Source organism: Lemur catta, chromosome 8 (assembly GCF_020740605.2).
Source record: "Lemur catta isolate mLemCat1 chromosome 8, mLemCat1.pri, whole genome shotgun sequence".
Classification (NCBI taxonomy): Eukaryota; Metazoa; Chordata; class Mammalia; order Primates; family Lemuridae; genus Lemur; species Lemur catta.
In genome coordinates this window covers 51,448,421-51,462,306 of record NC_059135.1, presented here as the reverse complement: position 1 = coordinate 51,462,306, position 13,886 = coordinate 51,448,421, and positions in this window count along the sequence as shown.

Below are 13,886 nucleotides of genomic sequence, written 5' to 3'. Positions count from 1 at the left end.
TTCAGAAAAGTATTTAGTAGAAAGAAAAGAGTCACCCATAATTTTACCACCCAAAGACAACCAAATTTTCTTATATCTATTCCTACTTTTTCTTTTAATAGCAATGAATTTAATGGAGCTTTTTATATGGTACTATACTTGGTCTTCTTTTTAAATTTCAAAATATTAAGGGGGTGCAAATGTTTTTGTTACCTGGATACATTGTATAACACTGAAGTCAGGGAATTAGTGTGCCCATCACCAGAATAGTGTTCATTGTACCCAACAGGTAAGATTTTTTAAATTTTTTTAATTTTTTTTATTTCAGGATATTATAGGGGTACAAACATTTGGGTTACATGTTATGACTTTGCCACACCTAAACCATACTTTGAGGTGTGCCCTTTCCCCCCTATGATGCTCACCACATCCATTAGTTGTGAGTTTACCCACCTCATCCCCCCAATCCCCAATGAACATTAATACCCTGTGAGCACCTTAGTGTTGATCAATTCGTGCCAATTTGATGGTAAGTACATGTGATGCTTATTCTTCCATTCTAGTGATACCTCACTTTGGAGGATGGGCTCAAGCTCTATCCAGGAAAATATAAGAGGTGCTAGATCACCGTTGTTTTTTGTAATTGAGTAGTATTCCATTGTATACATATACCATATTTTATTAATCCACTCATGTATTGACCAGCACTTGGGTTGTTTCCACATCCTTGCAATAGTGAATTGTGCTGCCATAAACATTCGAGTGCAGATGTCTTTATTATAGAATGTCTTTTGTTCCTTTGGGTAGATGCCTAATAGTGCTATTGCTGGATCGAACGGTATTTCTATTTTTAGCTCTTTGAGGTATCTCCAAATTCTTTTCCACAGAGGTTGCACTAATTTGAAGTCCCACCAGCAGTGTAAGAGTGTTCCTGTCTCTCCACATCCTTGCCAGCATTTGTTGTTTTGGGATTTTTTGATAAAGGCCAATCTCACTGGGGTTAGGTGATATCCCATTGTGATTTTGATTTGCATTTCCCTAATGATTAGAGATGTTGAGCACTTTTTTATATGTTTGCTGGCCATTATTTTTTCTTCTTTTAAAAAGCTTCTGTTCATGTCCTTTGCCCATTTATTGATGGGGTTGTTTGATTTTTTGTTGCTGATTTTCCTGAGTTCTATATAGATTCTTGTTATCAACCCTTTATCAGATGTGTAGAGAGCAAATATTTTCTCCCACTCTGTAGGCTGTCTATTTGCTCTAATGATAGTTTTCTTGGCTGTGCAAAAGCTTTTTAATTTGATCAGGTCTCATTTATTTATTTTTGTTGCTGCTATGATTGCTTTGGGGGTCTTCTTCATAAATTCTCTGCCTAGGCCAATGTCTGAAAGAGTCTTCCCTACATTTTTTTCTAGGATTCTTAAGGTTTAATGCCTTAGGTTTAAGCCTGTTATCCATTGTGAACTGATTTTTGTAAGAGGTGAGAGGTGGGGATCCAGTTTCAATATTCTGCATGTAGTTATCCAGTTTTCCCAGCACCATTTATTGAAAAGAGATTCTTTTCTCCAGTGTATATTTTTGTTTGCTTTGTCAAAGATTAGATGACAATATGTGGATGGTTTCATCTCTGGATTCTCAGTCCTGTTCGAAAGGTCTATATTTCTGTTCTTGTGCCAGTACCATGCTGTTTTAGTTACTATAGCCTTGTATACAGCTTGAAGTCTGATAGACTGATACCTCCCAGTTTGTTCTTTTTGCTTAAGATTGCTTTGGCTATACAGAGTCTTCCCTGGTCCCATACAAAGCATAGAATTATTTTTTCTAGATCTGTAAAGAATGATGATGGTACTTTGATAGGAATTGTGTTAATTCTGTAGATCACTTTAGGTAGTATGGACATTTTAATAATGTTGATTCTGCCAATCCATGAGCAAGGTAGATTTTTCCATCTGTTTACATCTTCTACAGTTTCTTTTCTTAGTGTTTTGTAGTTCTCCCTGTATATGTTTCTCACCTCTTTTGTTAAATATATTCCTAGATATTTAATTTTCTTTGAGGCTATACTAAAAGGTACTACATTTTTGATTTGAATTTCGGCGTGACTGTTATAGATATGTATGAATGCCTCTGATTTGTATGTATTGATTTTGTATCCTGAGACTTTACTGAATTCATTTATCAATTCCAGGAGTCTCTTGGTTGAATCCTTGGGGTTTTCTAGATATAATATCGTATCATTAGCAAAGAGTGAGAGTTTGATCTCTTCTGCCCCCATTTGGATGCCCTTAATTCCTCTCTCTTGTCTAATTGCTCTAGCAAGGACTTCCAGCACTATGTTGAATAGAAGTGGAGATAGTGGGCAACCTTGTCTGATTCCAGTTCTAAGTGGGAATGGTTTCAATTTTTCCCCATTCAGTATGATATTGGCTATGGGTTTATTGTATATGGCCTTGATAATTTTAAGGTATGTCTCATCTATGCCTATTTTGTTAAGAGTTTTTAATCATAAAGGTGTGCTGGACTTTGTCAAATGCTTTTTCTGCATCTGTTGAGAGAATCATATGGTCTTTGTTCTTGCTTTTATTTATGAGGTGAATTGCATTTGTAGATTTGCGTATGTTGAACCAGCCTTGCATCTCTGGTATAAAGCCCACCTGGTCATGGTGAATTATTTTTTTGATGAGCTGTTGGATTTGGTTTGATAGTATTTTCTTGAGGATTTTTGCATCTATATTCATGAGGGATATTGGTCTGTAGTTTTCTGTTTTTGTTGTGTCCTTTCCTGGCTTTGGTATCAAGGTGATATTGGCTTCATAGAAAGAGTTAGGGAGGATACCATCTTTCTCAATGTTGTGGAATAATTTCTATAGTATAGGTATGAGTTCTTATTTGTATGTTTGGTAAAACTTGGAAGTGTAGCCATCTGGTCCAGGACTTTTCCTTTTTGGAAGGATTCCTGCTCCAATTTCTGTGCTTGATATTGGTCTGTTCAGGAATTCTATCTCCTCCTGGGTGAACTTAGGGAGGTTGTATGTTTTCAGGAATTTGTCCATTTGTTCCACATTATGTAGTTTTTGGGCATATAGGTTTTTATAGTATTCAAAGATAAGGTTTTATATTCCCGTGGTGTCTGTTGTGACCTCTCCTTTTTCATTTCTAATTGAGTCTGTTAGAGTCCTTTCCCTTTGAGTTCTTGTCAGTCTAGCAAGAGGGCTATCAATTTTGTTTATCTTTTCAAAAAACCATCTTTTAGTTTTGTTGATCTTCTGTATAGTTCTTTTATTCTCAATTTCATTTAGTTCTGCTTTGAACTTAGTTATTTCTTTTCTTCTGCTAGGTTTGCAGTTGATTTGGTCTTCCTTTTCCAATTCCTTGAGACTGTTTATTACTTTGTTGATTTTTGAGCTTTCTGTTTTTTGGATGTGAGAATTTAATGCTATTAGTTTTCCTCTCAGGAATGCTTTTGCTGTATCCAACAGATTCTGATAACTTGTGTCCCATTATCATTTAGTTCTAAGAATCTTTTGATTTCCCTCTGTATTTCCTCCTTGACCCCATAGTTATTCAACAATAGATTGCTTAAGTTCCATGACTTTGTGAAGTGGTGAGTATTTCTGTTGGAATTGAACTCTAATTTTATACCACTATGATCTAAGAAGATACATGGTATAATTTCTATTTTTTTGAATTTGTTGAGGTTTGATTTGTGGCCTAGTATGTGATCAATTTTGGAGAAAGTTCCATAAGCTGATAAGAAGAATGTATATTTGGCTTTATTTGGGTGGAATATTCTGTAGAGATCTGTCAGACTCTTGTTCTAGAGCTCTGTTTAAGTCCTTTATTTCTTTGCTTATTTTCTGTTTGGAAGATCTGCCCAGTTCATTCAATGGGGTGTTGAAGTCCCCAGGTACTATGGCGTTATTGTTTATCATGCTATTTAGATCAGACAGGGTTTGCTTTATGTATTTGGGTGTTCCTGAGTTGGGTGTATAAATATTAAGAATTGTTAAGTCTTCTTGTTGGATCTTCCCTTTCACCATTATATAGTGGCCGTCTTTGTCCTTTCTTACTTTTGCTATTTTAAAGCTTATGTTATCTGAAATAAGTATAGCTACCCTTGCTTTCTTATGGCTTCCCTTTGCCTGGAGGATTTTTTTCCATCCCTTGACTTTAAGCCTGAAAGCATCTTTGTGGATTAGATGCATTCCTGTAGACAGCAGATACTATGCTTGTGGATTTTTATCCACTCTGCCATTCACATTTATTAAGAGGATTGATACTTGAGGTAGATTTCCATTCATATTGTTGGGTGAATTCCTATTGTTTTGTTTTATTTCTTGAGCCATCGTGGAGTCCAGGTTCTACACTTTAACTCTTGAGTGATTTTACTTTGGAGAGTGTCTATTGTGCTGTTCAGTGTGTAATGCAGGTCTGAGTACTTTCTGTAGGGCTGGTCTGGTCTTCACAAATTCCATCAGTGATTGCTTGTCTGGGAAGGTCTTTATTTCTCCCTCATAGGTGAAGCTTAATTTTGTTGGTAGAGAATTCTAGGTTGGCCATTATTCTGTTTTAGAAGCTTAAGGATAGGCTCCCAATCTCTTCTGGCTTGTAAAGTTTCAGTTGAGAAGTCTGCAGTTAGTCTGATGGGTTTTCCTTTGTAGGTTATCTGCTGTTTTTGCCTCATTGCTTGAAGGATTGCTTCTTTTGTGTTTACTTTGGTTAGCCTAATAACTACGTGATTTGGTGGCTGCCTTTTCATATTGAGTCTCCCATGAGTTCTATGTGCTTCTTGTATCTGGATATCTAGATTTCTGGCCAGGCCAGGCATATTTTCCTCCAGTATTCCATGAAATAAGTTTTCCAGCCCTTGTGTATTTTATTCTTGTCTCTCTGGGATGCCAGTAAGTCTTATATTTGGTTTCTTTACATAATCTCACATTTCTTGTATGTTTTGGACTTGTCTCATGTTTCTGTGTTCTTTTTCTTCATCTGATTTGTTTAGCATGTAGGCATTATCTTCAAGCTCTGAGATTCTTTCCTCTGCGTGATCCATTCTGTTCTTGAGGCTTTCCACTGTGTTTTGAAGTTCCTTGAGTGCCTCCTTCATTTCCAAGATTTCTGTTTGTTTTTTTCCATAGTATTTCAATTTATTTAGAGAATTTTTCATTGATTTCCTATATTGTTCTTGTGGCTTCTTTATGTTGTGTTTCTATTTCCTCTTCAATTCTATTGAGTTTTCTTACAATCCATATTTGGAATTCTTCATCTGTCAGTTTAATCATATCATGTAAGTTGGTATCTATTGATGGAGATTGAATATTTTCTTTCGGGGGTGACTTTTCTCTCTGATCTTTCATGTTTCCTGTGTTCTTTCACTGATTGTTTCTCATCAGGCTACTTTGTCAAGAACTGGGGGTGCTGGGGCTGGTTTATGGCCTTATCTCCAAGTCCCCAAAGGGACGTTCCTTTACAGTTCTGGAGAGATGCGCTCTGGTCCTGTACTGCCTTAGAGGTGTTTTAGCCTGTTGGGTTATCTCTGACCTGTTGTCTTCACTTCTTGCCAAAGGAGATTAGTGAGTTTGGACCCATTGGTTAGTCTTTCAGGTGGTGAATCACTCTTGTGTGTGTGACTCCGCTGCCCTCCACTAGTTTGGGATGGAAGGGACTGCGTTGGGCTATGGGGTTACCCTCTCTTTTGTTGTTTGTAATTTGCATGGAGGAGTCCATTATCAAGGTATTCCAATGCCTTTGTACTGGGCTCTAAACCCCCAAACGGGGTATACAAGTGCCCTGGTCTTTGGGAAATGTCTTGTCACTCCCAAGTGTTACTTGCACCCTGTTGCCACTCTAGGTGGGGTAAGAAGAGCAACAGGTACTTGCGAGCCTGAGAGCGTATACTTCTGTGGTTTCTTGATCTGCTGCTAGGGGAGAGCTGATAATATGTTATTCAGGGCTCTTTCGCCACACTTGCGAGGCAGCTCCAGGTGGAGGGTGTCAATTGGCGCAATTGCTAAGGACTCTGGCCAGGATTTTCCTTCCCAGACCACAAGCCCCAAAGCTGGCCGTGGCCTGGGGGCCAAGGGTCAGCCCTAGTGTTATGTTTTTATCAGATGATCAAAACCAGCCTGCTGGACTGAATCAACATTCTGTCCCCTTTTGCTTAGTTTCAAGGACAGATCTGTGCCAGTGGCACAGGGAAAGTGATTTTTCTCCTTTCTCCCTGCCTCCAAGGGCGGAGTCTGCCAGGGCTGGGGGAGAGGCGTTGCCTGGGACCGCCGCCATAGTCCCAGACCAGAAAAGGTCTTCTCTCCTTTCTCCCCTCCTCCAAGGAGTCTGTTCCGCCGGGCTGCGGGGGGGCGCTGCCTGAGGCCGCCATGCCTCTCAGCCCAGAAAGCGGCCCCTCTTGTTACTCCGCCCCTTCAAGGGCGGGGCTTGTCTCGTCTGCGCAAAATATAAGTGCCGGGGCTGGGGGAGAGGCGCCACCCAAGGCCTAGAAAGCAGCCTCTGGTTGCTCCACGGCTCCAAGGGCCGTGTTTGTCCTGCAGGCGGGGAAAAGGCAAGCGGCTGGGTTGGGGGAGGAATGTTCAGAAAGCAGCTTCTCTCCTTATTCCCCTCCTCCAAGGGCGGGCCTGCTGGGCTGGAGAAGGGGCTATGCCCAGATCAGCAATGCACCACAGTGGTTTTAGGCTGTGGACCCCCAAAATGGCGGCTGCCCTCCCACAGAGAGCCGGCCCTGGAGGCGACTGCTGGGGGGCCGTGGGTGCTGGATTTGGCAGGCTGTCTCAGTGAGCCCCGGGCTGTCCCCACTGCTTCCCTGATGCACTGTCTCACGTCAGTCCAGTGGGGGCTCCTGTACTCGCTGTCCCACCCTGCGCCAGCCAAAGCCTAGGAGGTTTCCAAGGGCAGAGCCTCCGTTTCGGCGCTCACCTCCCTTGTTCCGGTCCCGGTGAGCGCCAGAGGCAAGAAGCCTGCCTCTGAACTCCCTCCTGCGGACCCGGGAAGTGTCACTCAGACCAGGCCCTCCCCAGCCCTGTGCGGACCTAGCACAGTGCACTGGAGAGTTCGAGATGTTTCCCACTTTTGTCTCTTCTCCACACGGCCTAGCATCCCCCGCCACAACTTCGCACTGACTTCAGGGGCTTCCCTGCCTGAGTGGGATGTGGAGGTCGGTGGAGGAGGAATTGTCCCCCTGTGGGTCAGGTCACACTGCCCCAGCCGGCCAACGGGCGTGGCCGTCCCGCACTCTATTCCCTATTGCACATCTCGCACTCTCTAGGCTTTGCGGTCCATTCTCCAGTTCACTTTTTTTTTTTTTTTTTTTTTGCGCTTGTTCTGTGCTGCTTCTCTGCAGATTCCCGATGCTGTTCCTGAGAGCGATCTACTCGTCTGCAGCTGTCCGCGTTCTTCACCTCCTGCTCTGGGAGCTGAGAGCCAGGAGGTCACCCTTAATCCACCATTTTCTCCCAGCACTTCCCAACAGGTAAGTTTTTAATCCCTGACTCCCCTGCTACTCTCCCCAAGAAGGGTTCTTGGTTTCCAATATCCTTTACATCTCTTAGTGCCCATGTGTACCCACGTTTAGTTCCCAGTTATTATGAGTACATTTGGTATTTGTTTTTCCATTCCTGAGATACTTCACTTAGGATAATAGTCTCCAGTTCCAGCCAAGTTGCTGCAAAAGACATTATTTAATTCCTTTTTATGGCTGAGCAGTACTCCACGGTGTGTGTGTGTGTGTGTGTGTGTGTATGTATGTATGTGTATACACACATGTCACATTTTCTTTATTCATCTGTTGGTGGGCACTTAGGTTGATTTCATATCTTTGCAACTGTGAATTGTGCTGTGATAAACATTTGAGTGGAGGTGTCTTTATGATAAAATGACTTCCTTTCCTTTCCTTTTCCCAGTAGTGGGATTGCTGGATCAAATGGTAGGTCTATTTTTAGTTCTTTGGGGAATCTCCATACTGTTTTCCATAAAGGTTGTACTAATTTACAGTCCCACTAACAGTGTATAAGTGTTCCTTTCTCTCTGCATCCATGCCAGCATCTATTGTTTTTTGACTTTTTAGTAATGGCCATTCTTACAGGGTTAAGGTGGTATCTCATTGTGGTTTTAATTTGCAGTTACCTGATTATTAGTGATGTTGAACATTTTCTCATATGTTTGGTAGCCATTTGTCTATCTTCTTTTGAAAATATTCTGTTCATGTCTTTTGTCTACTTTTTGATGGCATTGTTTGGTTTTTTTTCTTGCTGATTTGTTTGAGCTCTTTGTATATTCTGCGCATTAGTCCTTTGTTGGATATATAGTTTGTGAATACTTTCTCCCATTCTGTAGGTTGCCTGTTTACTCTTTTGATTATTTTCTTTGGTCTGTAGAAGCTTTTTAATTTAATGAAGTCCCATTTATTTATTTTTTGTTGTTGCTATATTTGCCTTTGTGTCTCAGTCATAAATTCTTTGCCTAGGCCTATGTGCAGAAGAGTTTTCCTATGTTTTCTTCTGGAAATTTTATGGTTTCATGGCTTACATTTAAGTCTTTAATCCATCTTGAATTAATTTTTGTATATGGCAAGAGATAGGAGTCCTGTTTCATTCTTCTGCATGCGGCTATCCAATTTTCCCAACACTAATTATTAAATAGGGTATCCTTTCCCCAGTGTATGTTTTTGTCTGCTTTGTTGCAAGATCAGTTGATCATAGCAATATGGTTTTATTTCTGGGTTCTCTATTCTGTTCTCTTGGTTTATATCTCTACTTCTATACCAGTACCATGCTGTCTTGGTTACTATAGCTTTGAAGTATAAATTGAAGTCAGGTAATGTGATGCTTCCAGATTTGTTCTTTTTGCTTAAGATTGCTTTGGCTATTCAGGCTCTTTATTGGTTCCATATGAAATGTACAATTATTTTTTCTAGATTTGTGAAAAATGTTGTCGCTATTTTGATGGGAATTGTATTGAATCTGTAAATCACTTTGGGCAGTATGGATATTTTAATGATATTGATTCTACCAATCCATAAACATGGGATGTTTTCCCATTTATCTGTGTCATCTATGATTTCTTTTATCAGTGTTTTGTAATTTTTCTTGTAGAGGTCTTTCACTTCTTTGGTTAAATTTATTCCTAGGTATTTTTATTTTTGGTAACTATTGTAAATGAGATTGCCTTCTTGATTTCTTTCTCAGTTAGTTCATTATTGGTGTGTAGAAATACTACTAATTTTTAATGTTAATTTCATATCCCACACTCTACTGAATTTACTAATGAAATCTAAAAATTCTTTCATGGAGTATTTAGATTTTTCTATAGATAAGATCATATTATCTGCAAAGAGGGACAATTTGACTTCTTCTTTTCTAATTTGGATGACTTTTATTTCTTTCTCTTGCCTGAGTGCTTTGGGTAGGACTTTTAGTACTATGTTGAATAGGAATGGTGAAAGTGGGTATCCTTATTTTATCGCAATTCTTAGAGGAAAGGCTTTCAGCTTTTCCCAATTCAGTGTAATGTTAGCTATGGGTTTGTCATATATAGCCTTTATAATGTTGAGGTATATTCCTTCTGTGCCTATTTGTTGAGAGTTTTTATCATGAAAGGATGTTGAATTTTGTCAAATGCTTTTTCTGCATCTATTGAGATGATAATACAGTTTGTGTACTTCATTCTGCTGGTGTGATGTATCATGTTTATTGATTTGTATATGTTGAATCATCCTTTTATCCCTGGAATAAACTCCACTTGATCATGATGTATTATCTTTTTGATGTGCTGTTGGAGTTGATTTGCTAGTATTTTGTTGAGGATTTTTGCATCTATATGTTCATCAGGGATATTAGACGGTAGTTTTTTTGTTTGTTTGTTTTGTTTTTGTTATATCCTTGTTTGGTTTTGGTATCAGGGCAACGCTGGCCTTTCAGAATGAGTTAGGGAGAATTTCCTTTTCTTCAATTTTTTGGAATAGTTTGGTGAGAATTGTTAGTTCTTCTTTGAAAGTTTGGTAGAATTTGGTGGTGAAGGTATCTGGTCCTGGACTTTTCTTTGTTGAAAAACTTTTTATTACTGATTCAATCTCATTACTCATTATTGGTCTGTTCAGGGTTTCTATTTCTTTCTGATTCCATCTTGGTAGGTTGTATGTGTCCAGAAATTTATTCATTTCCTCTAGGTTTTCCAGTTTGTTAGTACATAGCTCATAATAGTCTCTGATGATCTTTTGGATTTCTGTGATATCAATTGTAGTGTCTCCTTTTTCATTTCTGATTTTGTTTATTTGAATCTTCTCTCTTTTTTCTTTTTTAGTCTAGCTAGCAGTTTTTGATTCTCTTTGTCTTTTTAAAAAACCAACTTTTCATTTCATTGATCCTTTGTATTGTATTGTTTTTTTAACTCTCCATTTTGTTTAGTTCTGCTCTGATCTTTTATTATTTCTTTCCTTTTACTAACTTTGGGTTTGGTTTATTCTTGTTTTTCTAGTTCCTTAAGTGTGATTATTTGTTTGAAATATTTCTGTTTTTTAAATGTAGTTGTTTATTGCCATAAACTTCCCTCTTAGCACTGCTTTTGCTGTATCTCGTAGGTTTTAGTATGTTGTGTTTCAGTTTTTGTTTCAAGAAATTATGTGATTTCTTCCTTAATTTATTCCTTGACTCAAATGTTCATTCAGTAGCATGCTATTTAATTTCCATTTATTTGTATAGCTTCCAAAATTCCTCTTGTTGATTTCTATAATAGTTTTATTCCATTGTGGTCTGAGAAGGTACTTGATATGATTTTGATTTGTAAAAATTTGTTGAGACTTGTTTTGTGTCCCAACATATGGTCAGTCCTAAAGAATGGTCCATGTGCTGATGAGAAGAATGTGTATTTTGTAGCTGATGGATGAAATGTTCTGTAAATGTCTGGTAGGTCCATCTGGTCTAATGTGTAGTTTAAATCCAATGCTTCTTTTTAATTTTGTGTCTAGATGATCTGTCTAATGCTGAGAGTGGGGTGTTGATATTTCCAACTATTATTGTGTTGGAATTTCTCTCTTTCTTTAGATGGGATAATATTTGCTTTATATATCTTGGTGCTCTAGTATTAGGTGCATATGTGTTTAAAACTTTAATATCTTGTTGCTGAATTAACCCCTTTATCATCATATAATGACTTTCTTTGCCTCTTTTTACTGTTTCTGACTAAAGTCTGGTTTCTATTTGCATGGAATATCTTTTCCCAGCCCTTTACTTTCAGTCTATATGTGTCTTTTTAGGTGAGATGAGTTTCTTGTTGGTGGCTTGTAGTTGGGTCATGTTTTTTATTTTATCCCTCAGCTAGTCTATATCTTTTAAGTGGAAAGTTTAATCTGTTTATGTTCAAGGTTATTATTGATATGTAAGGGCTTATTCCCGACATTTTATTAATTGATTTTTGGTTTTTGAGTCCTTTGTCATCCTTATTTGTGTGTTGGCTCTACCAGTGCGTTTTAGACTTTCATGTGTTTTTATGATTATCGATATCAACTTTTCACTTCCAGGTGTAGGACTCCCATGTACACATTTCTTGTAGGGTCAGTCTCATGGTGATGGATTCCCTTAGTCTTCACTTGTCTGACAAAGACTTCATTTATCCTTCATCATTTTTTTTTATTTCAGCTTATTATGGGGGTACAAAAGCTCAGGTTATATATATTGCCCATGTCCCGCCCATCCCCCTGAGTCAGAGCCTCAATTTTACTGGGCATAGTATCCTTGGCTTGCAGTTTTGCACTTTGAATATATCATCCCATTCTCTCCTGACCTGTAAGGTTTCTGCTGAGAAGTCTGATGGGGGTTTCCTATAAATGACTAGACACTTTTCTCTTGCTGTTTTTAGGATTCTCTTTCTGTCTTTGACTTTTAACAGTATAATGTGCCATGGAGAAGACTTTTTTGAATTGTATCTGTTTGGGGATCTCTGAACCTCCTGCATCTGGATATCTAAATCTCTTGCTGGACCGGGGAAGTTTTCAGCTATTATTTAGTTAAATAGGTTTTCTACCCTTTTGCTTGCACTTTGCCTCTGGGACACTAAAAATGCAAATATTTAGTTGATTTCTGGTGTTCCACATGTCACATAGGCTTTGCTTATCCTTTTTCATTATTATTTTTTTATTTTTGTCTGACTGGGTTATTTTAAAACATTTGTCTTCACGTTCTGAAGTTCTTCTGCTTCATCTAATCTATTGTTGTAGATTTTGAATGCATTGTGTACTTTTTTAAAATGAATTCTTTAGTTCCAGAATTTCTGTTTGGTTCTTTTTTATGATATCTATCTCTTTGGCAAATTTCTCCTTCAAAGCCTGAATTATTTTTCTGATTTCTTTGTATTGTTTCTCTGTGGTTTCCTGTATCTCACTGAGCTTCTTTAATATCATTACTTTGAATTCTTTTTTCAGGATTTCATAGATTTCTTTTTCATTGGAATATGTTGCTGGAGAATTGTTGTGTTCCTTTGGAGGTGTCATATTTCCCTGCTTTTTCATGTTTCTTGTTTTCCTACATTGACATCTGTACCTCTCTTGTAATAGTCACTTCAAATTTTTTGAATTTGTTTTTATAGGGGAGGACTTCTTCCTGAAGGTATATCTATGGTGTTGGTTGGGTAGAGCACTATGGTTTTAATTCTGGGTGCATCAATAGTGTAGTCTCCATATGATTTTCTTTGGCTATAAACAGTGTCAGTGGTGTCTGTGATTTTCATAGTGCTTCAGGGTATGGTTATTAGTGGAGGCTGTGGTGAAGTTTTTTTGGGGATGGGGATGCCATGTATATCTGTCCTCAGGCCCCAGTGATGGCAGTGGCAGGCTGACCCTGCCTGTCCTTAGGCCCCAGGGTAGCATACACTGGCACCAGTGTTAGTAGGTCCAGATGGTAATTGGGCCTCCAGGTGGCTTGCTTCAGTGCTGGTACGCAATGGTGGGCTGGAAAGGTGGGTGAGTTCTTGGGCTCCTGGACAGCAGGTGTGGCATGGATGATGGCAGTAGCAGTGGTTGGACAATCCTCCAGCTCCCAAGTGGTCTACATTGGTGTTGGCAGTGACTGTGATATGCTGTTTTAACCCGTCCCCAAGCCTGCAGGTGGCATGTGTGGGTGTATGACAGTTGTGGTGGTAGCAGCAGGTTGAGTGGGCCTGACCTCAGGCCCCAGGGAAGTGTGCTAAGGTGCTAAGGGTGCTGGACTGGGCTGGGTGGCCCCCAGGTCCATGACAGTATGCTGAGGACCTGGGGGGTGGGTGGAGCTGGGCCAAGTGGACCTGTCCTCAGGCCCCCAAGTGGTACATGCAGGCTCTGGCTGTGGGAGGCAGGGGCAGGGTGATCCCTAGACCTCCAGTAGAATTCTTGGATGGCGGCAGCAGTGGCTGCACTGTAGTCCTGCTACTGAGAAGGGTGGGGTTGCTTTCAGTGGCAGCAGCTGTATGCAGGAGGCAGTGGCTACGGGTAGGGGGTTTGTCTTCAGGGTGCATAAAAACACACTGCAGCTTCTCTGCTGTGGGCAGCAGGGTCATTGCCAATGGCTTGTGCTTCATCCCTGGTAGGAGTGGCGAGCCATAGTAGTAACCATAGTGGGGAATGCCAATGTGGGCGGCTCCAGGGATGTGGAGATGCAGGGCCTGTTGAGCCCAGGCAGGATGCAGGCTCTCAGTGGGACCCAGTGTGAGCTCCCTCTCTGGAGCAATGCCTTTGCACAGTCTCCAGGCAGCTCCCTATGTTAGTGAGGGGCTCTGCTGTGGCTAGGGTCACAGGAGTCTGTGGTGGGAATGTGGATCACTGAGATCCAGGCAGGGAGACACAGTGTCATCCCCACAAGGAACAGGGACCAATAATAAGCAGCTTTGATCTTTCATTAGACTTAATGTTTTCAGGCTGTTTTTTAAATGAT